Source organism: Cygnus olor, chromosome 9, assembly GCF_009769625.2.
Source record: "Cygnus olor isolate bCygOlo1 chromosome 9, bCygOlo1.pri.v2, whole genome shotgun sequence".
Classification (NCBI taxonomy): domain Eukaryota; kingdom Metazoa; phylum Chordata; class Aves; order Anseriformes; family Anatidae; genus Cygnus; species Cygnus olor.
Window position 1 is genome coordinate 4,932,907 of NC_049177.1, and position 27,746 is coordinate 4,960,652.

Here is a 27,746-nt window from a genome sequence, read left to right on the forward strand (position 1 = left end):
GGAGCTTTCTCTCAGCATGAATAGAAAGCGCAAAATGCGATTCACTCATCCTAAATTCTGTGAATATGAAATGTTCAAGCACACTTTTTGCAGACTTACTTTTATCCTAAGGTACAAATCTATTCCCAACACCAGTCTTCTGTTTACTAGATTGCTTACATTTCTATCTGTGAAATCCCATCTCCAAAACACAAGTTCATAGATGATTACCCTTGGCTCCCAAGCTGTGTTTTTACAGAAATACTTTAAGATTATATTTGAACATACACCCCAGTCATGCTGCAATGTACAGAAACTCCTTTTCCCCTAATAACCTCATATTCAAAAACTACTTGGCTTATTTAACTCCAGATTTCCAAAAGGCTAAAACTCAACCAAGCCATGGCTTACAAAACACCAGAAGGCTGCACACGCATTTCAGCAGCAGAACTGGACTCAGACACGTAACGTTTCCCACATAGAGAAGCGCGACACCTGGAGCCCAGGTAAGGCTGGCTACCACAGCAGGACATCTCAGCTGGTCCTGTTCTGCCCTCCGTCCCCCTGTGCCCCGTCCCCAGGTATTTACGCAGCAGTCAGCACTTCCCCTGCACTCGGAAGGCATGTGGAGAGGACACGGGGGAGCTGCACAGAAGCTTCAAGTGCAAAAAAACTCGCAGGCTGCTTTGCAAGGCGATTTCCCTTTGCTGCTCTGGCTTTCTAGGGACAGCGGGGAAAACCTGACATTTATTCAGGTAAGATACGAGGATGCCTAACCTGCTCATTTGAGATACCATCCTATTTTCTAACCCTAGAAGTAAGAGGACATCAGGACAACCCTTCTCCTCAGCTGCACCAGAATGACTATCATTTCCTCTCTTTTTATAATCCCCTCTTGCTTTTTTGTAAGCAAAGCCAGGCAGGATCAGGGATGAACATGCCTGACAATTCGACAACATGAAACAAATGCACAACAGGGACTCATTACATTAGAGGGAGTTTTATTCCAGGCAAAGAAGCATTAAGAGCGTGATCCTCAGCTCCAGCTCCTCATGTGTCACCCTTAAAAGCAGAACTTACAAACCCAGGTGTTGAAAATGAGAGGATAACATCTAGCACCCAGTGATGCGGACTGGAGGGGATAAAGAGGAGGAGGAGGTAATTACCTGCTCACAGGAGATAATTCAAGTCATTAGTTCGGAACTGGTATACAAATGCTATGTAGGTAAATAGTTTTTGGCAGAAAGGAATCCTGTTCTTCTATTCAGGGAAAACAAACACACCCTCAGACTCTGATTACATAAACAAGACCAAAATATTCAAGTACCTGGCTGTGTGGAGTCTTCACTATTTTTAAAACACGAACATTGACTTTGTTAAAAAGAAAAGTGCCATTGTACTAACAGCACTTGTAGGAATTTTGTGAAAATGCTCAGTCAAAATTATTTTGCCTGTGTTATACAGATGGTCAAATTAGATTAACACAAGTCGACAATTAGAAGTCCAGAATGAACTATTAAACATTTCTAGAATATAAGAACAGAAATAAAGTTTGTGGCTCATGAAGCAGCTAAAATACACTTCAAACAAAGACATAATTACATCTTTCACTAAAAAAAAAAAATCCCCAAAAGAATCATGAAAGATGAAGCTAATTATGTAATTAAAATACATACAAATTCAACGATCAAACTCTTAGACTCTTATCATAGGTACAGAAACATCTATCAATGCACAGAAAAAAACTTCCAGCTGGAAAGATCTCCCTTCTTTCATAAACTGGGCCTGTGAACGCACAACGCAGGATGTGGGCAGAATTCTTTTCCTTTTTGATAAAACTTTTTTTTAATTGGTAAATTACAGATTTTTGAAAACAAAAGCTGCCACAAGTGCCTCCATGACCATCTAACTTTAGCTCCTGAACAAAAGGCCTGAGGCCACCTTCCACCTCCCACTACCAGCCTTGGTCAGGCGACACCCCCGTGGCCGGGATGCTCAAACCCTGGTTCACAGCACTGCTACACTTGGTCGGGAAGCAGATTAGTACTGTTCATAAAAGTCTTGGACATTACAAGGTTAAGTTATTTATGCAGATTGTAAGAGAACTAGACAAAAATCTCCATAAGCATCTTTCTCTACAAGAACAAAAAAACTACACAGTTATCACTGCTGCAAAACATTTTCTATGTATCTCAAACTTCCCATTAGAAAAATGATTTCTCTAGTCACAGCATACCTAAAACAATACAATAGAGCAATACTTCACCAGAACAATCAAATATGCAGCTACGAATAAATGACAAACCCTGGTGGCAGAGCTTCCCAAGCAGTTTGTGAACTTAGGGCTGCAGAACAGCTGTAACTCGCATTTTACCACACGCAACCAAGCTCCCTGCCCCAGCACTGCAGGGACTTTTGCCTCCTTCCTACACCTGCTGCCTTACCGTCTCCTCTTCGGCACTCACCATACAAATCCTGACAAAATCTGGAGACAAAAGCAGCAGACACACTGTACATCTGGGAATATAACCACTCAAACCCTCCCGCAAAGCCTTCGCAACCTCCAGCTTCTCCCTGTTCCCTTCTGCCTCTCTCATGCACCGATATACTTAAAACACAGATTATAGACATCTTCTTTACCAAATATAGATTACACACATCTAGCTTTTAAGAACTCACCATGCATGCTCCACTTTCCAACTTTTTTGTAGGTTCTCAGAGCACAAGCCCATAAATTTTGATTTTTGTAACAGCTTGGTGAAACAACTGCAGACCATGCTGCACTGCTTCACAGAATATATTCTTAAAACTTGGGTTCGCAGAAATCACACCATATGTTTGATCCAACAAGCCTTATGCCATCATGCACTCAGACGCATGCTACTGTACTTACTGCTCTGAAGTCTGCTTGAGAAGCAAAGAAGCCAAACAAAACCTCCCTCTGGACACCGAGGTTTCCTCGCATGTCTCCCAACAGCCAACATGAACAAAACATGGCGAGTTCTACTCCCTGTTCTGGGGAGCAGGAAGGCAGAAAACGTTTTCCTCTAAAGATGCAGAAGAGCTGTTGCTAGCGCTATTGTGTGTTATATTAATCTCCATCAAGTCACTTCTACTCTTTATCATCTCTTTTCCCCTTCTGGGTCTTACCCTGGTTTCATCTATTAGATACAAGCATTCAGGGGAAGCATGGTATTTACACAGTGCCCAGAAGAAACAAAATACTCGGTTTCTAGTTTTCAAGTGAAATGGAAAAATGCTTGAAGTTTGTTACTGCTGCTTTCAACTATAAGCAGTGAAAATCTGCAATTCCGTAACTTTTGATAAACCTTGCTATCTTTCCTGCTTTTTAGGAAACTGATAGAACTGAAAAGTCAGTTTGTCCCACATGAGATACTGTAATTAACCAGCATGTCTTTGTAATTAACAACGCTCACAAGCACTGAAACATGACTTCCCGACACACACGTGTTGACAGATTGCCACCTCCTCCTGTGGGATTAAAGACACCCAGTCAGTACTTTGACTTCCCGCGAGCTATAGCTTCGCTTAAGGAACAAGAGGACACGTGTGAGGGTAATTCCTTCCCAAGGACCAATGAAGATTGCTGCAAAACAGTTTTGAATTTTGATCATTTTTCCCTAACTGATTTAGAAGCTAATGCAGCATGAGACTTGAGCTTTCTTCAGAGATCTCAATTTCTGTTTCACCTGTAGTTCTGGATTTAATAACGGTCGTTTGGGAGGTATGATTGACATACGGCCTGTCCAGGTGATTTCCTCCAACAGCCTCAAAGTTGTTAGATCCCAAATGATTCCCCAAAGCAGAGTACTAAAACCCTCAAGAGCCCTCCAGGCCTTAGTACAGTGCAAACCACAATGTAGATCAGGATCTCAGGATGAAGAGCAGTTCTTTCAACTCTAACTGCAAAATTAAACAAATAAAACTTTGCCATTTGAGAGCTTCTTAAGATAGCCTTAAGTGCCTGCTATATTCCTCCGCGTACGATAAATAAACCTGCACTGCCAGACTGCACGAAGCCCTAAATAAGCTGGCTCAGAAACTTCCTCGAGGATGCCTCTGCGGGCAGAAGCTAACCAGGACCACAGGGTAGCCCAGGTGGGAAGGGGCCTCTGGTGGTCTTCAGTTCAACCCCCAGCTGAAAGCAGGGTCACCCACGAGATCCAACCTGCTTTCTGACGGCTTTATCCAGCTGCATCTTGAAGATCTCCAAGGAAGAAGACTGCACCACCTCTCTGGGCAGCGAGTCAGCTGCTCGACCGGCCTCACTGAAAAATGCCCTATACACAAACCTTTCCTATTTCAGTTCATGCTGCAGCCTCCTGGCCTCTCATCACTTAACACTGAGAAGAGCCTGGTTCTGCTCTCCCCAAAATCTCCCCACGGGTACCAGCAGGCTCCTGCAGGCCCTCCTCACCTCCAGGCTCAGCAGGGCCGGGTCCTGCCACCTCTCCTCACGCCTCAGAGGGCTCCGATGCCCCTCCACCACCCCAATTTATCAACATGCGCCTCGTCCCGGGGGCGGCCCAAGGGGCATCAGTGCTCTGGACGTGACCAACAAGTTGCTGAGCAGAGGGGGACACTCGCTGCCCTTGTCTCGTTCACGTTAACACGGGGCAATGAGGGGCTGCTCCCCACCAGGCAACCCGCTCCTCGACATGTTTAAAGGGTGAATTTGCTCAGTAACCTGCAGTACACGAAATGGATGGAAATCGAAGCCAAGTGTTCTTAGTGTTAATACACCTTACTTAGTGGTACTAAGTCGCATCTTAGGGCCATATTCAGATGGCCTAAATTCCACATAAATCCTTCTGCCTCCCATTTCTTATTAGCTGGCTTTCAGGCAGCTCCCCATTCAGCATCTTACGTAAATTCTCTGAATTACTCTCCAAAAACACCTCAATTTCTCCACTGACTGGGAAAGGGGGGCTTGAGTTACTCTTCCAAACAATTCGGGATTTAATTCTTCGCGGTCCCTCCTGGAAATTTATTCCTTATCTGGATCTCCCTGAACAAGGATGCTCTATTTCTCCACAGTCCTCACATTTTGTCCTAAGCCACATGTTTTGCTTTGTTTCAGGTGTCTTGACGACTCTTTGATAAAAATTTGGTCTTTAATATGATTATGGCTCAAATTATTCACTGGTCTGCTGAAAGGAGGAATAAAAGCCCTAGACCAGCACTAAACGTGTGCTGACGGATCAGTGGCTTAGACACCCACCAGCTCAGAGAGCACACGCACAGAGCTTCCCGCCAGGCAGGAAGGTGCTCCTTCTAGTTCTTCAAAGACTATCAGCTTTCCAGCGAGTATCATTCTGGTATTTTTTTATTATTTTTTCTTTTTTAGGATTCAGGCTGAGCCAGATCCCTTGATTTGAGAAGTTACTTCTCACGGCATTATGGTTTTATAATAGTGTCCTAAGTTGAGAAGTTAAACACACCAGCGTGCTCATCCCGCCATGCTCTACTCAAGCGGTTTTATGTAATTAGGATCCTCCGCACGCAGAGATGGAGGAAGGAGACGAGAAGTGCCCACCACCACCGCTGAGAAGAGGAACCAGGACTGACACGCCACTGTCCTGGCAGCTCGTCTCATCAGCACAAGCTCAGCATGTGGGCAGTGCTCGGGACCCCCCTGCAGCAAAGCCACGGCACTCCAGATGCCCCAACAGGCCTCCCCCTGCCCACAGCTCCTGGCCAGCTCTGCCTCCATACACAGCACCCCAACAAGGCGCACGATTGTGAAGTGTCCAGTATCTGCTCACGTCTCTGTTTTGTTGAGGCTGACGGTTTATTCTTTTCACGATTACTTTGGGTAGAATGGGATGCTTGGAAACAACGCAGCCTTCAGAACAAAGTGACAGCTCATTGCAGATCACACAGGCTATTTTAACACAGATTTGGTAGGTTTGCCACTCTATGACGGATAGTTTCCATTAGTAAGCAGCTAGCTTCCCTGCGCAGCCAACAGGGAGTGGGTCCGCATGGAGTGAAGTTGCAACGTCTCAGATACCTTGAGCACAGGGCCCAGCAGACCCCCAGATTTACTCAAGTTTGCCAGCCAGCCAACACCAAGCACAACAAAGCACGAAGCGGGACTCCGACAACAAACACCAGGACAACTCGACAAAGGTGAGCCCTTCCGTCACAGCGCTCAGCTCCATCCATTCCCGAGGCACAAATGCCCCCGACAACGAGGAGCTGCCAGCCTTACCGACGCCTCTCCTGACTTCGCAGCCGAGGCAAAACCAGCGACGCTCCCGCAGCAGCGCACATGGCCACACGCACCAGGTCTCGTGGCTGCACCCAGACCGCTGTCGCCTTCCCCTCGGGAGGTAACCGGGGCAGGACGAAGCACCCACAGTTTCCGACCACTACTTCTTACCCCAGAAAGACGTGATGTGGCACAGGGACTTCTTAAATTACTTAAGGACGGCCACCCACGGCTTTGCTCTTCTTCCACAAATTCCGGATCGATAACCACGCCATCACTTTTAAAGTTGGAGAGTTAACCCATTTAAATATAAGAATTTCATGCTCAGTGCCAGCAAGACCATTTTATAGGCCAGAAAAGCAGTACATTAAAAATATTTTTTTTTCTTTTTTTTTTTTTTTTTATCATACCATCGTTACGTGCCATAAAAAACCCGCATTTTCCCTTTCTTTACCTACCGGTCGCTACGCACAACCCTACATCCATTACGCACAAGCCGTGTGCCGTCGGGGGGGGTTATTTGCAGAAACTTACGGACACCACAAAACGCAGCGGTGCCGGCGGCAGCGCCCACGCAGCCCTTAACCCCCGGCCCTCCTCTCCCTCCCGGCCGCCTCCGCCCTGCGCACGGAGCCCCCAGCCCGGGGCCCGTCCCTCGGCGCGGCCACGCTGGCACTGCACGGCACGGCACGGCACGGCCCCGCCGCACGCCCCGCACTCACCGCCCCGCCGCCGCCGCCGCCGCCCCGCCGCCGCCGCCCCGCAGCGCGCCCCCGCCGCCCCGCTGCGCGCCCCCGCGGCCCGGCTCGGCTCAGCCCCGGCGCGGCCGCCGGGCGCGCTCATTCCGTATGCGGCACGGCGCCCTCCCATTGGCTGGCGGCCGGTGGCGCGCGGGGCCGGGCTGCGGAGCGGGGAGGGAGGGAGGGGGGAGAGCGGCGCTGGGGTTACTACAGGTCAGCCGCGGCGCGGAGAGGGGCGGGGCACCGCCACTGCGCCTGCGCGGCGCGTTCCCGCCTCCCTGAGGCGCTGAGGGGAGGGGGTCGGCGGGGCGGCGCCGCACAAAGGGAGCAGGTCGCACCAGCGGCAGCACCTAGGGTGCGTTTTGGTCAGGGGGGCTGCAGGTTTCTCTTTAGCAGTAACTAAAATCCTTCTGTCAGTATTGACTCGTTCAGATCCTGCAAGGATTCCTTCAGAATTAAAGGTTTTCGTTTAACGTAATACAAAGACAAAACCACTGACCTAAGGTGTTACTGAAAGACAGTCGCTGAGCACCTGACCAAGATGAACAAAATAAAAATAACAGCTGGGAAAAACGTTCCTAAGCCCAGAAGAAGATGTAATTAAAGCAGACTGGGGGGTTGTACCGGCTCTGGTGGCAGCCTTCCTTGCCAGGAGGGTTCGATTTGCTTTCCCCTGTATGTGCAGCTCAGGTGTTCTCTCACACAGCCCCCAGGCCTGAGCAGCACAAGGAACAAGAAAGTCATATTTAAATGATAAGGGCAACAGTGAACCCAACCTAACCTGCAGCTTGCCTGGCAGGGAGTTACTCTGTACCATTTACACACCGTGCAGCGGACAACGGCACATGGAATATGTCCCACAAAGTCCCTCCTTCTTTTCCTTCACAAACACCACACATTTCAGAGGAAAAAACACTGTTTACATCTCTGGTTGCATGTGGAGCCCTTGAGTGGCAGAAACATACCGACTCTTCCTAAAAGTTAATTAACAGGGTACTTACTTCTTACCCAAAGACCAACTGAAGTCACCTCGGTTACTGGAAAAATTGCTTCCAAGTATTTAGAAGTGGAACCCAAGAGAAGACCACTGACAGCTCTGAAAAGCAGAAAACGTTATCCACAGGAGACATCTGAGATACAAAGGTCATGAACTGCCCAGCCGAAAAAGATGCTAACTGAAATATGGGTAGGAGCACAGAGTGGTCATATTTAAAACAGTTTCACACTCATCGGGAAAAAAATAAATAAAAATTAAAAAAGACAAGTACACTTGACAGGAGAAGAAACTCATTTTTCAAAGATGGAACACATGGGCATTTCTGCAACAGGAGAGAATTCAGATGGCTTTCTGCCAAAGGACTCACATCAATAGAGATAAAGTAAACTTAATAAATATGACATCTCAATATTAGCACAATGAAAGGAGTTCTACACTTGGGTCACGTAAACTTTCACATTCCATTCAAGGCAAAGAATTTTCAGAATAAAACAAGAAAAGCTCTTTTACAGAAAAGAAGATGGGCAACGCAACACTGGATAGTGGCATGGGGCAGAGCTCATCTCATTGAATTCACGAGTAATCACCAGTGCCCAAACACCACAATACCTAGGCAAAAGCCCCACTTTGAGAAAGGCATGGAATACACGGCTTGAAATTAAACATGACCCTTTATTAAACTGCTAGGTCTGAATCCTATCGAAGTATTCAGTGAGATAACAGCTACGTTATCCAAACAATTGCTCCACGCCTGTATCGAATTAGCTTGCTACAAAAACCAAAGCAACCGAAGTACTTTCATTGCTCTAGAAATATAACCGGCCTAACCCTGCCCGGATGCCCTGTGGGCAGGACTACATGTCAGGCATTCAGAACACAGCATTGCTTATGTCCCCAAAAGCTGTCCAGTGTACTCCATATCTTCAGATAATTTAGACAGGAGTAAGCCAAACAACAACAAAAATGCCTAGAACAAACAAGGAAATCTTGACAGGTTTTGAAGTTTTCATTCATTAATGATCAAACCAATTTCTAAGGAGTTCTAATTAAAAAGGCTCAATTGTGTCCAATTCCATTAATCTACAATGACATCTCTTAAACTTTCCTCTGTACAGTTCAGTGCTGGCAGCTGCTGGAGGCAGTACTCCAGGTTAGATGGCCTGGCTCCTGGCATTCCCTGCGCTTCCTCATCAGAGGTGAAAAGCTACCTGCAGTCCATGCTGATTAAGCAACTTCAGAGCTAGAGACACCTAAGTTTTAAACATATATACAAACACATGACAACATATTGATTTAAACAGATTTCTACATATATTCAGTATTCTTTTGAGCCTCTTTATAGATTCCTGATGTATACATCTAGCATAGACAAAGTTTTACCTGATTTCAGGGACTGTACCATATTATTCTGCTTGAACATAGTTTGGTACAGAGTAGGGCTTTGGAAGTTGTGGAGGATACCAGTGTAATTAATGCGTGTTTTACACTGGAACGCTTTTCCTGTATAAGGTGCATACATTAGCGACCGTAGGAGGTTGCAAGCTTTCCTATACAAACTATGTACGATGATAAGAACTGCCAAGTTAAAATATTGGCTGATTTATATTTTAAATAAAAAGGCACAGCAGCACAATTAAAGGCAATAAAGAAGTTCTTGTGTCACCCTAGGCAGTAAAGGAGTTTCACATTCAGGCAGTAAAGGAGTTTCTGCAAAAACATACGTGGCTCCTACAAATTGCATTAATATATTCACAAACACTTGTTTATTTTTTTTTCAATTTCCAGTAAGAAAAACTCATTAACTGTTCTCACTTTAAAAAGTTTCAGGCGTCCAGTGAAGGGAAAAGGAACGCTGCCATATGTTTTGATCAACAACAGAGAATGAATAGCAAGTAGTAACTAGCAGGGAAGCTTGCAAGTGAGCTTATGAAAATACTGATTAGGAAATGCAGTCAACTGACTCATCAGGGAAGAGAACAGAGAAGCAATGTTATCTTGTTAAATATGGCCAATTCAAACTAATATCCAGTGGGAATTAATAAAAACAAAAGTAAGAACTGCACTGAAAGAGGAGAGTCTATGATGGGTAGATGTGTGTGGAAGGTTGGCATTAATCTTTGATGAGCAGACTGCTGCGTACTGATACTCAGGAAGAAGCCAGAGGGGAAAAAAACAGTGCCACGGATATAACAGATGTGAAAGCTTTTAGCTAAAATTCCCTGGGGGGACACAAACAAAATTAAGAACTTCAAGAAGGTGCATATGGTTAAACTAAAACCAAATTGACTTCTTATGTGAAATAACAGAGACAATTAAAGGACTTGGGTAGGACAAATCTCTTCGTCTGGATAGAATGTATTTCTTTTGTATGCCTTCAGACTTGTGAAAAATAAATGACTATAATTAGCAAGCTTTCTCCATGACTCATTAAGTTATTGAGCATTGCAAATTAAAATAGTTACTCAAATTAAATGGATTTTAACTAAAAAGAAGATTTTAACTAAAGAGAAGAAGTTTTCAAGCTGTTTGCTTAGAACTTACTTTGTTTCGGCTACAAACAATAACCCATCCAGCAAAAGGGCACATACACCTTGCATTTCTTAACTAAACAATCAAATTGGCATTGCAATGCTGTGTTTCTAAAGATAGCCTGGTTGTGGCGTTCCAAATGCCCTCTTAAAACATGGGGAAGGCTGAACTAATACTGCAGAGGGCAGGGAAACCAGCCGGGATGCAGGTTCTGGCAGCAGAAGCTGCTTGTGTTCCTGAAGTGATCAATTCCCAGAACTACTAATTTTGGGGTGTTGTTTTAAAAGATGGATTTATTTTTCTCCTAGAGAAAGCAGCATGAGGTTTCTATGCTGAATAGTCTCCACTTACGTATCAGTACATTTGACTCATTTTTATCCGTGAAGCTTTTTGTTTCCAAATAAAGGAACAAATGAGTAAGTTGCTAAGCTTAAATTGGAAAGCAGCAAACTCTGGCAACATCCCCCAAATGATTAATTATTTATTAGACCAATTGGTAATATGGTCGTGCCCAGAGCTAATATGCACTGCCACTTTTCACAGAGAGAGATTGATGACATTAATAATAAGGTGATCAAGGGTGTAGTGTAAAATTCATCATCACTTGACACAGTTCCGCTTTGTAAATGCTTGTGTACTTCTTTAAATGCTTCTCTTGTATTTTCTAATGCCAAATATATTGCTAACCTATTGCAATAAATCAGCGTGCCATTTAAGTATTAATAGTATGATAACCCCCAGAAACTGAAATTTCCAACTGGGGGAAGCACGTAAATCTGTAAAACAACCTACAAGGTGCACTCTGTAACACCACCACGCTCTGGACCTGCCATGCCATGAGAAATTGTGTCGCACACGCAAAATCAGAGGAAGGATTAAAAATAGATTTTATTTCTGCTCTTGAACTTTCTTGCTCAAAAGCCTCCTGTCATTTTCTAGGCCAATGAAACTTTACAGCTGAGCTGACAGCGTCAAAGGCAGCCAAGAGGAATCAAAAGCGTCTAACAATGAACAGTGACTCCAGCCTGCAGAAAAAAGGTGATCCTTACGGGCTCCAAAGACAGCAATGTTCTGAATGACCAGTGTCTTACAATATAATTTAATCATCAAATAGACCAAAGAAACGCCCAGACATGGTCTGAGCCCCTGCCCCTGTCTGAGCTCCAATGTGCCTGCCGGCTGGCACCTCACCACGCACCCAAACTTCACTCCACGGGCATGGGTGTGCTGGGCATGCCACAACCTGGTGTGCCAATGCCTGTTGCAGCTTTGTGCTCAATATTTAATACACCTCATATTTAAGGTCGCAGTGCTGTTGGCAGCACAAGTAACGAAGCACTGGCCACAGCAGCCTGTGCGCTCACCGCACAGCAGGGGCCGATCAGCCTCCCCCAGGGGCTGCGGGCAGAGGGCAGGACCACGGTGGGAGATCTTGGTTTTTAGACTACCATGGTCAGACTCCCCAGATTTGTCCAGATTACCCTGTGCTCACCTGAAATTTGAGAAGGAAGCAGGAAAAAAGGCAATTCCCAAGCCAGACTTGCTTTCTTCGACAATCTTGAAAAAACAAGCATGGAAAAGCAGCAGTATTACAGATGGAGTCGGTAGTTATGAACTGCTTGTAATGGACAGTGAGTGGCTCAAACAATCAAAGCGTGCCTTCCCACTGCAGCAAGTGAAAGCTGCACAGGCCTCTGAGGTTTTGCTTTTCTTTACAAGGTTTTGTTTAGTCAACTACCGTGCAGTTTTTCTAAAACAAAAACATTTTCCAGTCTGAGACTGACTAGGAAACAAACATGGTCAAGAGTTTCTGAAAGAGAAACTTAAATTCAGGCTCTTGTGCAAGTCAAATGTTTGGTGTTATTTGAGAAAATTATATGAGGTAAACTACTGGGTACTTGGCAGTTTGGGAAACACTAGGAACTTAACTAAACTTAGGAAACACCATTACTTACTTAGGAGCCTGAATGTGCCTGAATGTGTTTGGGGAAAACATCCCCCAATTCTTTCTCATGTCTTCTGTGCAGACCAAATCCCTGATGTAACTCCTCCGCAGACATTTGCAATGTACTTCTGTCGCAAGGGTCTCCGTCTGCGTAAAAATTTCATGAAATTAGTCATTGCTACCCTACTGTATTTGTATAACATCACTTCAAACATGTAAACCTGAGAGTCGTAACCAACGCAAAAAAAAAAAAATCAAACATGAAAAATGAGAGGAGGATGAATGAATACTTTTTCTTTCTCTGGCATATTAGCTGAAGATAAGTAAAGTTGCTTTGGAGTAGAGCAAATTTCAGACACAAAGTTGTGACTAAGTGTAACAGTACTTTATGGTGAACTTGGTTATCCTGGAAGTTAATAGAGAATTATAAAAGTAGGGCTAAAAGGATTTAGAGTTCTGCCTAAACTATAAAGCAAGCTGTGAAATCATTCAAGCAATGGATTCCTTCACTGCAGGTTCAACAGAATAATTTAATTACAGAGAAGTTATTCCTGGAAAAACAAAGGCAACTTCTGTAAAAAACAGGCAGTTGCTCTGTCTCTCTTGTGATGCGTAAGAAACAAATGTTTCTTTCAAAAAAGAAAGCTATTGCAGTAAGTCTCAGGACTGGTGTGTAAAAATCAAGTGTTTTGTGATTCACAGACACCGAAGTGCTGTCGATCAATACATTCAGGGTCAGATTATTCAAACCGCATTCTGTATTCATGTTTGAAATTGGTTTTGAATCTGGAGTTGCTTGAATCCTAACACCTGCATCTGATTTCATTTTGGCATAACAAATCAATCATTTTAATACCCATGAAATTTAGTCAGCGAAAAATAAGTTCATTGAACACACTTGGATTTCCTTTGTAGTGAAGTGCAGCAATGCTTCAATAAATCTGTGAAGCTTCAGAAGAATGGCTTTCAGCATGCTCTGTACAGGAGGGAGCAGCTACCTTCCCCCTGCCAGAGGCAAGGGAACTAAACTATCACACTGATTTCGCTAAGCTCAAATAGTCAGTCCTTCAAAAAGTTAGGCCTATAGCAGACCTGTGCTGCTCTGCAGGCTGTGCTCAGCAGTGCTAGACTCTGCTGCTTGACACTTGTGAGGCAATAGTTTGTTGTGTTTAGGTAAGACAAACTGCTGTTTGCACATTAAACTTCTCTTCTGGAGACTGGAGCTGCAGAGCAGAAGAGGAGACAACCTTAAACATGTTGTTAATGGATGGGAGAAAAAAAAAAGGTTAACTCTTTCCATAAAACCTAATTTATGACCGTTGCACATGTGTAAAAACTGTGATTATTCGGGGACTTGCATGTCCATAGGTTCTTCTGGGCAGTGCCAAGCAGAATGTCACATCTGCTCAATTCTGCGCTTACAGTGTTCCCTACTGATTGCCTCAGACAAATAATTCAACATGCTGCTTAAGGCAACCTTCGCTCTTCGGTTTACTCTTCAGTAATGGTAGGAGATTTAGTTAAGTTTTGACTGATGGATGTACCCCTTTGCTTCATAGCGATTGCCTAGTGATTGAAAATCTGGCATTGGAGACAGCAGACAATAAAATAGAACTTTGCTAGCAGATAGATTTTCTGTGCCTAATAAAAAGTAATTACAAAATTCAATAAATTTTAAGAATGTCTCACAGCAGTAGTAAAGAAAGGGATCACCGGCTTAAAAAAAGCAAAATAAATTCTAAAACAGTGAGACACTTACATATTAATATTCTATTCTATATAGTAAAAACATATTTAAAAGCTATAAATATAGAACTGAGAATTCACGGTAACAAGAAAAATTAAAATATATATATATAAGAAAATATCAGAGAATAAAAAGAAAATATTCAGAGACTAAGAACAGGAGGATTTAAGAGAAAAGGCATATTGAAGAATTTATTCTGGAGGGTGCAATAATGAAAGTACGATAATAATCCTACATCTTGGCATTCTTCTGAAGTAAATCTAAGAAGGCATAAGTAGTGGAAGACAGTGTGGTCTCTTTGATGATTACAGTGATACAACACTGAGTTCAGATATAGGGTGGTTTGGGTTTAGGGAAAATAGGTCAGTAATATCTGAGAGTATACAGAGAATTCATCCTCACCTGACACAGGAAAGGTCTAAGGATTAGAAGGATTAAGATTAAGGCAGACAGTTCATGCATGAGGAAGACTACAAGCACAGTTTCTTAACAGCAGATAAATGAGGACATCCGCACGACCTGCATCCCTAGAAAACGTTTGCTTGGTCAGTTAATGGGTCATAGGTGTGTTCTTCAAAATACTGCATTATGTACCTCTTACCTCTACTGATATTTCCAAGACAAGAGCATTTCCAAGAAATGAAAGTTGAATATACATGAATACGTATAAAAAAAAAAAAATCAGAAACAAATACTTTGTATGTGCAGTGAATATTTTTAAGCATTTGTTCTCCAAAATCTTTCCCTTAGGAGACCAAAGATCTATTACGTTTGCAGGAGAACATCATAATTCAAAGAAATCTTAAGTCATAAAGGAGCAATCCACCTTAAACACGAGCAGCATTTCTTGCTAACTACTGCATGCTGGACCTTGCTGGAGACAACCCATGCCAAGAAATTCTAACCTCAATCCAAATATATATTACCTTTGGCAAGACGATAACAAACATGACTTTATCCTCTCAAACTATAAATAACTCACAAAATATATTTTAGGCTTGTCTTTGGTGGCCAATTAAGCACAGAAAGAATGCAATATGCTCGGCACGCAGCGCAGACGAGGACCATTGCATTCCTCTGCAGCCAGCTGTCATCCAACAACATGACAGATAGCACAGGTATTCACAGAGACCTTCTATAAGCAAAGAAAGCGTGTGTTTAATATATTAAGCTTTCATGCCCACGACAACCTGGGAAAAACTGAACATACTTCAGCTAGTCATCACCTACTCACTGTAATTTTTTAAAATTATGTCTGCACTTCATTTAAGGTTATTTGGGTTGTTTTTAAGGGCACTTTGTCTCATCTATTTCTCTAGTTGAGACAAAAGCCTGGAATTTCAAATCGTCCTAATTCACACAGCTCACCGAGGTCATGTTCTCACACAACCTGTTCTGCTCCTGGAAGACATTCAGAGAGAGATTACAAAGCTCAATTGCATCGACTGAGTCAGCTCCATTTTCTTCCAGAATAGGACGCTAACACAGTCAACAGCATTATTTTGCTTGTAGCGAGGTAATGCTACTCACTGGGGTGGGGGCAATAACTACTACTTAAGTAAACAAGTAGAAATGAACTGTGTGTTCTGGAGGCCTAGGTAGAAATTTTATTAATTCCTTAAAAATATGCGCAGATGTAAAATCTTGGACCTGATAAACAGTCATCATACACTTGAAATTCTATTTAATCTCTTATGTTAAAGTAATAAAAACCATTAGCTTTGTACTGTGTGGACTTGTTAGATACGCCTGCAAACTATAGGGCTGTTTTAGCACACTGTCTTCTAAGAAAAAATTGGAGCACCATTTTTTCAATTTTGAGTCTGTAATAGACAACAATACTACTCTGGTGATACTGTAATTAGCAATGATGTAAATGTAATAGTGAATAATTAACATAGTTACCCAAAGTGTATTGTGGAATATCTAATCTGCGTGTGAAATCTGGATGCCTTTGGGATACGATCAGCTAGAGGAACTGTCATTAGGTGCCATTTGCTTTGTTCCTGCTGAGCCAGTGAAAGCTTGATACAAACCTTTGAGAACTAATAGTTATTAAGAAATTTAGTTTAAAAAGCATTAAACACGTATCTCCTTATTTTTCATGTATAAGGGATACCAGATTTTATAGCAATGTAAAGTTTCCTGTGACTGTTTCAAAGAAAACAGAAAACTAACATGCTTAACTGATCCTTCTTTATTTCTACCTTTAACAGTTTGCAACAGCAATACACGAGCCCCTTGAGACTTTTTTTTATTACTCCAGCTCTTTCTCAGTACACAGCACTGAAGGTAACAATCAACAGCTCAACAATTACACCATGAAAAGAGCAGTTATTTTTTAAGCAAAAGAAAATCCAGCTTGCAGCCTGATTTTAGAAGTTGATTAGGGCTATTCTGCAAATTTACAAAGAATCGTGCAGCGTGGAACAGATTACACCCCATCACCCTTACTCAGTAGTTCTATATTATATTTAGTAATTATCTTTTGCCTGGAGGAATACTAAGTAGCCATGTTCCTAATTCTAAGGCACCAATCTCTCACCATGCCAAAAAGCAATGCTGCCAAAGCACTTAGTCCTCACAAAAAAAAAAAAAAAAAAAAAAAAAAAAAGACAAATAAGACTTCAGTGCTTATATAAACAAAGTATGAAATTTTGACAGGCTCAGAATCCAGAATGTGAAGGATGCAATCTTAGGTTTACTACTTTTTTTTGTTTAGATTTTTTGTGGTGCAAGTAATTTTTTTTTAATTGTAGGCTTACAAAGTGGCTTTCCAGAAATACTTATTGCCTACAGATCCCAGTCCTTGATTTAGCAAATATATATATATGCTATGATATCATGGGAATTGACTAACATAAGTGCAAAATAATTCCCATTTGAAATGCCAGCTGTGAAGCAGCACAGCTGTGCCCTACTGAAAACACAGCCGGCAGAACTGCAACTGGCATTTCAAGAAGAAGGTGTTAGATTTCAAGAATAGCTCTTTTAAAAGAACACAACAAAACTGGTGCCAAGGAAGGAGAGGCCAGCAAACAGGTAACCACCCTGTTTGACTATGCTTTTTGGGTCCCCTGAAAATTCTGCTTCATCTCCTGCCATATTTCTCCCTCCCTCCAATAACTGTAGTCCTCACAAACGACTTTATCTGTACCTGGCTGCTCCCAGCACATAACTCAAATGCTCCGACTCAGCTGCTGTAACCCCTGCTCTCCCTCGCCTTTGCCCTTTTTCTTCTTTAACTTCATTGCTTGTTGTGGTACAGGCAACATAGCCCTTGATCTTACAACAGTCGCACTAGACCAGCACCCAAGTTTACAGGCTAGCAAATTAGCATAGGAGACTGCAACCACAAGGAAAAGGCCTTTTCATACTTGAAAAACAACATGCATACTTCTGCTGCCACGTAACTGACAACATGGTTATGGTTAGGCACATGACGATGACTAACAAGGATGCAGATTAATACCTCTTGAGTGCATGGAGATATGTTCACACCATCAGGAATGCTTACAGCATGAGGATTCTTCACTTGCTTTCAAGTAACACCTTCCCCTCCATGCTTTTATTTTTCCATCAGGAGCTAAAATTTCCAAATGTGACAGTAAGAACAACTGTGGATGTCCTGAACCGACAAATGGGTGTTTATCCACAGAAAGCTAGATACATTTTTAAAACAATTGGAAGTTGATGCATCTGTACCCCATCTCATTGGCACTAATTGCAGTAATAGCCCCTCTTCATAACAGGTTTAATGACCACGTTTCAGGGGCTGCATTCTCTGCCCCTCAGCTCTGCTGCCTGAACCCTCCCCTACTTGGGTGGCAGACTGCTTGTGTGGAGAAGAGTAACAAACCAGTTCCAGTTCCACAGCTCTTGTTGGCTCAGCCCAGCTCTTGCTGTTGGTTTTCATTCAGTCCTTCAATGGGTGACTGAAAGGATGGGATAATTGGCCTTTGATGTCATTCAGAGCGGTAATTCCCTGCTCTCTGGGACCTGCAACCAGCATTGGCAGGAGAATGCTTCTCACTGGGATCAGTGGAGGCACTGCTGCTCCCCTAAGCCAGTTATTTTAAATCACATCTAAACACGGAATTATCGGCTTAAGATCAGCCTTTCTCCCCTGCAGCAGGTTCAATTAGATGCAATACATGTTAGCTAAAAAGAAAAATTACATCCCTCTCACTTGAGCCAAACTCCCACTGGCTTCACTAGGTGCTGGCTCCTGTTTAATTAAAGAATTCACAGCCTGGCCATAGGTATGTGAGCAAATACCTCGGTGGGTGACATAACCGCGTGCATGTTTGCGTAGCCGAATGCCAGACACTGAGGCACAGCAGTGCTCACTGCAAACACTGCCCTGCCTGTTAATTCCTGCCATCCTTGCCTAAAGGACACGTGTGACTCAGCACCATTTCTTCTGCCATCTGCCTAGCAACACCTTGCTTCTGGTGGTATTCGTTTGCCTTCTCTCTAGCTCATCCCCTAACCAAGAACAAACAAGCACAGCAACAGAAAGTACCCTGGGGTTTTTCCCACCTCCCCATGTGCCCGTGCCCACTCCTGTCCCTCCTTGCAGTCAGTACCCGGCGTTTTCAGGCAGGTCTTGCTGCGCTGGTCAGCATGTACTTAGTGGCAGCACACCTACCCAGCACTTTGCAGCAGGTGTGCTGATATATTCAAAGCACAGGCTAAAAGCCCGCTGCAGTCAAGGCCTTGGAAACATCAAGAGGCTTGCAATGAGGATAATAAAACAAAACAAAAACACAGCTATGTTTTCGTTTTTCCTATGGAGCTTTTTTTTTTTTTAAACCATCACTAGGTCACCTATTGCGCAGTATTACCATTTTAAAAAAAAGAAAAAGAAAATAAAAGTATGAAAACAAAAAGACATAAATATTGTACTTGCTAACAACCAACCCCCCATGTGGTTACTTTTGCCAGACCCGGCGGCTGGGGACAGCTCCTGCTGGGACGAGCAGCAAGCACTGAAACGCAGCCCTCAGCAGGCTCTCACACTGCAGGCGCCGCTGGGTGGGGAAGGTCAGTCCCAAAGCACGAAGGCAGGCCCTCTTTTTCTCTTTGGTGAATTAAAACAGCATGGGTAAATCCCATACCCCCAGAAGCCAGAGTATTTCTTATAACACCAGCCGGGTGAGGACTTCACTTGACATCCAAATACCTCTAGAGTTCAGGCGAGCGCTGCTCCAGGAGTGACACTCGTGTCTTACTTATGTCCATGGTGGAGCTCCTCAGCTTCCTTTCAGCTTTACAGGCTCATGTCTCAGGCTGTGGCTCCACGGAGCATCTCCTCCTCAGGGCAAGCCCGCACCCCCTTCTTTGCTGCTGTACCTCAGCACAGACTCTCAGCCAGACTTCTGAAATGATTCAGTGTAAGAAATACACAAAATACACTCCAATACAGTCCAAGAGGCATGAGCAACAAGTGAGCAGTGAGAATACCAGGAGCCCATAGTCACAGCCTCTCATTACATTAGATTGCATATAATTAAGACTATGATCTAGCATCGTTGAATTAATTTTTTTCAATCCTCATTCACTTGCTTTTATTGGAGGGGAATGATCTGAAAGCAGCTGAAATCATGATATTGGGTCACCACGTTCATCTACATGTAGGTTTCAGCGAGGAAATTAGGTTACAGATTTGCACGCTTCAAGTTTAAAATGGAAAACTCCAGTCCAATCTCCTTTTGCTCTCTGTGCCTCTTTCCTTAGTTGCCAAGATTTGTTTGAAATTGATGCTGAATCAGGAAACTTTAGAAGAATCCAACCAGAAAAGAAATCAAGGTGAATTGTGTACATTTTGAAAGATTTTACTTAATTTTTCAATATTGCTGCACTAAGGAAAAATCACAGAACCACAGAATTGCAGGGGTTGGAAGGGACCTCAAAAGATCATCGGGTCCAACCCCCCTGCCAAAGCAGGTTCCCTAGAGCAGGCTGCCCAGGTAGGCATCCAGACGGGCCTTGAATATCTCCAGAGAAGGAGACTCCACAACCTCCCTGGGCAGCCCGTTCCAGTGCTCTGTCACCCTCACCGCGAAGAAGTTCTTTCGCATGTTGGTGTGGAGCTTCCTGTGCTCTATCTTGTGGCCATCTTGTGTTTCCAGGAGTCCAGTGGAAAGAGTCCAGCGGAGGGCCACAAAGATGAAAATACTTTCAAGAATGCAAGGATGCCCTTCATATGAAAAGGTGGAACAAACCTAAGACCAACAAGGAGAATGCTGATGGAACTAGTTCACCTTTAAAACATAAAAACTTCAGTAATTTTTTTGACTTTGAACTGGGACAGAGCAGAGCAATGGCAACCCTCAAATTGCCTTATACAACATTGACCTGGACTTTAAGTACCTTAGGAGAGAACTAAGAAAGCTTATGAAAAGTCAGCATTCAAAACTTCTAAAAGTTATTAGGAATGGAAGGTAGATACAGGAAGTTCTCCCATTTTATATATACATGCACACACGTGTACACATGCATGCTTGTTTACATACAAATTAACATTTGACATCTCCCATCCATGGCAGCTCCTTTGCTGCAAGCCCCTCACTAAAACTTAGGGGGTGGCTGCACAGCCCCCTTCAAACATGAACAGGACCTGGACATTATGTTCTAATTCTTTTTATTTTGAATGTTTATAAATTCTTAAAAGAGGACATCTAGGTAACTGTGCTGAGAAATCACATTTTACCTCAGCTCAGGCTGATGGTTTAACAATACCACTTTTTTCAATACCTGGCCAATTAAAATGTAGTCCCAGTGAGCACACAAGTGAAAGCTCTTTTTCTGTTGAAAATGTAATTGAAAGTTATCCAAAGTAATAATGACAAGAAAACCATAGCAGCATTGGCATTAGATCAGAAGTCAGCCCTGGTGCATTAAAAACGTCCCTCTGTACCGCTCCTGATCAGAGGAAAGATTAAACTACACAGAGGGCTGGCTGGTGCTCTCTTAACAAGTTCTGGCAACTGGATTACAGCCCTGGGTAGCAGCGAAGCGTGCAGTTTTCACTTACAATCAAGGCTACAGCCTGAAACGGAGAAGGAATCAAATTCCCCTCTTTGCACTGAGCTCTGGAGAGCAAACAAGCCTGTTGTGTTTGGCAGCAGGTGGAGCCCTCTAACGATGACGGGGTGGTTGGATGTTTTCCTCCATTTTCCTTTTTTTAATGCAAGCGATTAAAACCACAGCTCTCCATCTGCACCCCCCGATGACAGCCGGTTTTGCCTGCCGGCAGATTAAGCCGAAGGCAATCAGTGCCCATAACCCATCCGGACTGCTGCCCCTGGATGTCAGCACCTGGCTCGGCCCCGTTCCCGCTCCACCCAGTGACCGCAAGCAGCGGGTGCCTGCAGCGAGGTGAGGCGCTCGGACACCACCGTGGCCAGCGCAATCCAGATGCCCTCGGAGATAGATCAAGGTGGGGTGGCCGTGCCCGACTGCTTCTCAACCAGCACGGGGCAGAGCAGCCCCCTGGTTGCGCAGATGGGGTCAGGAGCTGCCCATCAAGCTGGACAGGAATCGCAAAGGAAGCTGAAAACATCACACGCAGCAGTCTCACCTGTGAGCAGCATCCCAATCTCGGCACAGAGCTGAAATTATCAGGAGGTGTGATGAGAGCACTGTGTTACTGCCTTCATTGGAAGCAGAATCAGAAATTTTGATGCCACTGTGCATAAAGCGCAATGTGGTTTTTAGCAATGTTAAATGGAAATGAGCACTTTTAAATGGAAAGAGCCAATGTCAGGCTCTTATCTATTTTCTTCAGCTCTTACCACCTTGCACTGTGAAATCCTACACAGCAAACATAGAATAGAGTCAGGCAATATTGGAAGAATATCCTTCAAATACTGAAAAGGACACACCACATATAATATTAGCAAAACTGACAACAATGACTTATAAATATTAAGCATGTCAACATTAATATTCAGCTGCCACTGTGGACTATAGACAAATAGTGCAACAAATATTTTTACAACTGGGGATTTCCATGCACATAGCCTTTTTCCCAAAGGTTCAGAGTGCCAGCCTGTCAACACAAAAATCATTTGAAGAGATTCTTGTAGAAACAAGACGTGGTTTCTAGGATTCTAGTTAATAAAATAATTAGTTCAACTTCAAAGTCATTTTATGTTGTTACATTCACACTTTCGGTTTTGTTCCTTCAAGTGTGGATCATTTACTTACATGCTTTGCTTTTTACTAACTGTAAAAAACCTGTTTGTTTCATTTCCCTGTCTCTTACCTGAAAGATCAATGAGGAGTTAAACCAGCTTTCAAAACAAAAATTATTGTCTACAGGGCTCTAGGGGCCGTCTTTTCTATGCAGGTAAACAGCAATACCTAAAAAAGAGTACTGAAGTTGGTGATTATCACGTACTGGTTTTACCTCCTCCACGTCATTCTGACAGCATATCCAGATTTAGATAAGGATCAGAGCTTTTCACACCCATGAGTGGTTTTCTTCAAAGGGAGATGAGCTTCTCAAGACTCCCTTGGCAGGGCTGGTCAGCTTGCAGAGAAGGTCAGGCTTTCAGCACTGGATTGTGAGAGACAGGGAAGTCGAGAGTTCACTAGGATCAGGCCACTAAGATAACTTATTCTCGTCTGCTTTTTACACCAGCCTGCACAGACTGGTTATTAGGAGTGGGATTTCCAGGTGCTACAGGAGGAGCAGGGAAACTAGCCTGTGACAGAGCTGTGAGGACCAGCAGGCTTTGGCATCTAGCTACACTTGCAGCAGTTTGCAGCAGAAGCAGCCTGGGGAGCAGTGACAACGCAGTGGCCAAAGAGGTAAACCAAGGCCCAGAGTATGAGGGCCCAGGCTGAGTCCCAAGGCAATCCATTAATGAACTCTCATTTGTCTATTACAAAATTATCAGCCCTTTAACTCCTTTGGGAGTCCATTTCCTGCACACCAACCTGCTCCTGAGTCCTAGACCAGTGCTCAGGACTACTTGTTTGGTTAAAAGACCAAAAAGGCAGCAGAAGGCCTAGTTTCCCCTTGAATTTGTTTTCAAACATGAGAGACAGCGTTACACCATCGGTACCTATAAATGGTATCCTCCTGAGCTGATTAGCCATCGTCTAAAATAACCTTTTGCAGGGTCACTACCAGTTTTTAAGACTGAATTAGGACTCTGAAGTTCTACACTCCCACATGGATTGTGGCACAGGGCTAAAGTCCGTCACACCTAAGCTTTCTGTTTTCTTCAGCAGCAAGCATTTTCCCAACAGTTTCTAAAACATCTGGAGTTATATGTGACTGTCTGGGTGATGAGAAAACTTCAAGTGCTTTGCTCTGAAAAGGGCAGTCTCCTAAAACAGCGCTTCCTGAAAGGCAAAGAGGTCTTGAGAACAGATTCCTGCAAGGCTTGCAAGAGGACCCCAAGTCTGAAAGCAAAACAAACAAAAAACCCACGTTGTCTACAAGGCAGACTGGATCAGCACTTTTTCCTCAAGCCCTACAAATTTCAGATGACCTGTTAGTGACTCTTAACTTCTGCCTCAAGTAAAACTGAAACAAGCTTGATGCGTAAGACCCAGGATACCACACGATATACTAGGGAAATTCAGTCTTCTCAGGTTTTCCTGCTGACTTCAAGACCTTTTCCCCCGCACTGTATGTTTTCAAAGAAAGAGAAAAAGCTACAGTCAACTGCATTTCGGCCTTCCTGCTGTTTGATTCAAGGCAGATCTGAATTAGATGCATCAGAAGAGTTGCTATACACCAGCGAAAAAGACGCATTGCTTTGGATTTATTTCTGTAGTGCTTCTCAGCATAGATGCTGTGAAGGTGCTGGTGCTTGGTCACTGAGCAGAATCCAGAACCTGAGGACAGTGGCTAGCGGAAAGTTCTGACATGTCTACATCAGCATTTTAGTTCAGATTAGGAATTTGGTTCAGCTCATTTAAACTGGATCTCCCAAGCATAACACAAAGAATTAAAGTTAAGATTTGTGATGAGTAAACACTATAAAACTGAAAGACCAATTCCTGCGTACAACTTCACTTTTCACCAGAAAATAACACTTAAACTAGGATTGGAAATGGAGACATCTCTTCCCTAGTTGTTTGGATGTGATGAGCACTGTGGACACAGTGTCCATAATGCCTTCTCAACACACCTGTAAAACATTCTGCACACATTAATTCCTGATAAAATGACTGAATATTTGGGCTTGGCTGCGTAGCACTTTTTCTCTCTCTCCCTTTCACTGTTGTTAGCACCTGCAATTTCAGCTGCATTTCCTTTTCCACAGCTTCCCTCCATGCTGTCTGGACGCTATAGGTGCTCTACATCACCATATACAGGACATGCTGCAGTTCAAATACCAAAAAGTTGCTAAAGCGCTTATGCAAGTTAATTACTGTGCCTGTTTAATCCCACATAATGCAGATTAGCACTGTCAACTACTGCTCCAAGAGCAGTTGATGTAACTGACTAGCCTGCTGTCATTCACACCATTTTTCAGAGCAGCAGAGTTGCTTACCCTGAAGTTAGGAAACGCTGATCAGCGCTGGGAATAGAAACCTCTTGCACTGTTCCCTGGTTACTATCAGTATGTAGGAAACAGACACAAAACCTAGATATGACAAGTAGGTTTAAAGAAGGTATTGGACCCCTCCTTTCAAGACAAAAGTGCATTTGGTTACAGCTTTGATTCCATGCTCCGCTTTTGAATGACTGGATGAAAAACTTCTAGAAAAGGTCTCAGAGACAGCCCCATGAAGGATGTCCTTTCTTTGAGACACTCCTCAATATTTGCCTATCAAACTAGAAAATCTAAGACATGTTTTTGTATCAAAATGAATAGCAACAGGCAGTCTAATTTGAACAGGAAACCATCCACAAGGGAAGGAGATGGTGGACAGGCAAGGGGCTGACTGGGAACTTCAGCTTCTCACAACTTGAGTCAAATCTAATTGGATTAATTTACAATCATTACGCAGATAAAATGCCCTTTGGCGTCAAAGTGTGTTTACATAGCACCTGCTTATTCCTCAAAAGAGTGTGAATACAATGTCTTCAGATGCCTCATTTCATGAATTAATGGCACGTCATGCTTCAGGATTTCCAATAATGGTATTATTTACTCCTCCAGAACAGGAAAAGCAGTTATCCTAATTTGTAAGTGGTCACCAGAACGCATTTCATACGATACCACTGTTAACTAAGCTACAGTAATAACACACGCTTCCTCAACCAGCATATTATATGATAGTTAAACAGATATTTTCCACCTCGTCAGATTTTTATGGTCAAATTACAGCCTTTTTTATCTCTGGCTCATAGCTGATAAAACTTTGTTTGACGGAGTTAATAGTGACAGAATTCAATGATATATGATAAGGCCTTCACCACTGGCTGTGAGTCAAGGCACAGGATAGTAAACTTATTAAAAGCATTTCTTAATTCTTGTGACTTAAGTACAGATGCAGTAAAACTCAATCATTGTTGCTAAGATAAAAAAGGATAATTAAACGTAAATCCTTTTTTTTTAACATTGGAAATCTGTCTTTTGTGTTCTAAAACTGAGATTTTTCAAGCAAGAAAGACATGAGTTTAAAAGATGAATGAATGTCTGTCAATTTTTAACGAAAACAAGCATGCTTTACCTGTTAACCCCAATGCCTAAGGGAGGACAAAAGTTTGTCTTAAACGGGAAGGTCATGCTGAAACACATTCCCATAGAATCTGCCTGTCAGCACCCCCTTTGCAGCACTGCATCGATGCTGTCCTGGGGCAGGGGGCCACACAGGTGAGCTCCCACAAGATGCTGGAGCCAGGGCCCTCCCTGTCCATAGCTGCCCCATCCTCACACCCCTGCCAGTTTCTGCCAACCAGAGTTTCAGCGAAGGCTTGAGGTAAGATGCCAGGCTGAGATGTGGACGTGCACCTTGTCCTACCAGCTCTGCTAAGGGAGAGATGATGTCCATCAGAGATGGGGCAAGCAGCACAGTGGTGATGTCTCAGACACCGTGGCAGGATGTGCAGCAGCACAAGTACTAAAAACACCAATTTTTGCTTGTTCCCCAAGGACAGGGTGTATTCAAAGAGGGGGTTACCTCTGACTTTGCATGAAGTAGAACAAATGCCGGGGAAGGAAAGTAAACATTTTGGTCGATCATTAGCCAAGGCACTCACTTCACAGAGCACTGGAACAGAAAGTTGCAAAAGGGGGAGGCAAAAGCATCATACAGAGACAACACGGCAAGTGCAGGACAGCAGAGTGGGGTTTGGGAGAGAGGGTTTGGGTTTTGTTCATCAAAAGGATGAACAACACTTCTGCTATAAAACATAACCAGGTTTCCAATTTGTGCTTGAGAATACTAAATATCTTTTTCACAGGGTCTTTTCAGCTTTTCTCTGAAGATCAAGAAGTGATGAGACATTTCAAATAGCACCTGAAGTAGCAACAGTCTTGTGTGCTCTTTTTTTTTTTTTTTTTTTTTGCTTTCTTTTGTACTCTTAGCCTTAAGAACTCAGGAGGAGGAATGCAAAGCCACTAAGTCATTTAAATAGAGAAAAATTTCTGACAAAACACTGAGCCAGGAGGAAATCAGGCAGAAAAAGATGAGACAGTAGCAGGCAATGAATGCATCAAAGCAGCAGTGGCAACTTCTGGGCACAGGAGCACAAACATGCAGCCCCGAGCATAAGGAGGCAAAGAGTCAATGCATTTAACCCCATCAAGCTTGAGCTTTATAGGGAATCAGTCCCAAGGCTCCCCAAGCAGGGGCAGCAAGACAAGCTCTCCTCCTCTGCTGTCCCTCTCATCCCCCCTCCCCAGGCTAGGGAGCACCGCCTAGTCACGGTTATGTCCACTTTTAGAAACGAGTGCATGCCTAAACCTTGATATCCAGGGAGAGGTAACAAAGAATAGCCTCTCATACGATAATAAAGAATAACGCTTGGTACCGAGGACCGTCTGTCGGCTGTTCTCAACACTTATTTATGACTCTAGTGACCGGACCAAAACCAAAACCGTGCTGCCACAGCGCCTGCCTCAGAGACTTTCTGGGCATGTGGAAAAAAAGAGACGCGCCGCAAACCCGGCCGCGGCACAGCGGCGGCACCTGGCGGTGGCAGGAGAGACACCCAGCCCGAGCCCCCGGCCCCGGCCCCGGCCGCCAGCCCCCCCGGGGCGGCCATGGCACGCCCGGCCCGGTGCTGAGCAGAAGCGAGGGGCCGGGGCTGGCGGCGGTGGGGGCGGCCGAGCGCGGCGCTGAGATGGCCGCCGGGCGTGAGGCGCCAGGTCCCCGTGTCCCGCCTCAGCTGCTGCAGCTGGGCCTTCCTTAGCCGCCTGTATGGCGGACAGGGACCTGGTTCATATAAAATATGGAACGGTGCCACCAGTCAGACACAGCACTCTGTCTGTAAATGCCACGGCAGCGGAGGAGACTCCGCATGCAGCTGGGGCAGCACGGTCACCAGGCCAGAGGCAGCGGCTGCAGGCCCTGCACAGGGTGGTCAGGGTGAGGGGACGCGCCACACGCCCCCTGTGACAGTGGCGGTGCCTGGCCACCCTGCCCCAACGAGCCCC

The 27,746-nt window shown here is 44.0% G+C and overlaps 1 protein-coding gene across 1 annotated transcript in view; it reads right to left on the bottom strand.

Annotated features, from left to right (window-relative positions):
• Window positions 1-6,846, bottom strand: part of ACSL3 (acyl-CoA synthetase long chain family member 3) — a 48,781-nt gene extending 41,935 nt beyond the window's left edge. Inside the window, 1 exon segment of the mRNA XM_040566948.1 lies at window positions 6,673-6,846. The gene's annotated coding sequence lies outside the window, so the exon portion shown is untranslated.
• Between the last annotated feature and the right edge of the window lie 20,900 nt (window positions 6,847-27,746).